This window comes from Arachis ipaensis, unplaced genomic scaffold (assembly GCF_000816755.2).
Source record: "Arachis ipaensis cultivar K30076 unplaced genomic scaffold, Araip1.1 Aipa812, whole genome shotgun sequence".
Lineage (NCBI taxonomy): Eukaryota > Viridiplantae > Streptophyta > Magnoliopsida > Fabales > Fabaceae > Arachis > Arachis ipaensis.
The window spans coordinates 19200-19440 of NW_015495820.1; positions in this window are offsets into that span (position 1 = coordinate 19200).

Below are 241 nucleotides of genomic sequence, written 5' to 3' on the forward strand. Positions count from 1 at the left end.
TTGAATTGTAAAGGGAATTGGGAATTGGATTTGCAGAAATTAAACAAGGAAAAGAAAAATTCAACAAACAGGAATGTAAAAAATGGATTCAATTAAATCGGATCTTAAATGAAAATGAGAATAAGCTTGGTGTGACAACGAAACAAGGAAATTGAAATTCAAAGCTATAGATCTCAGGACTCAAGAGACTAGATAGCCAAGTCTAGATCTCACTGCCTTCCTAGATCCAACAAGAACAATT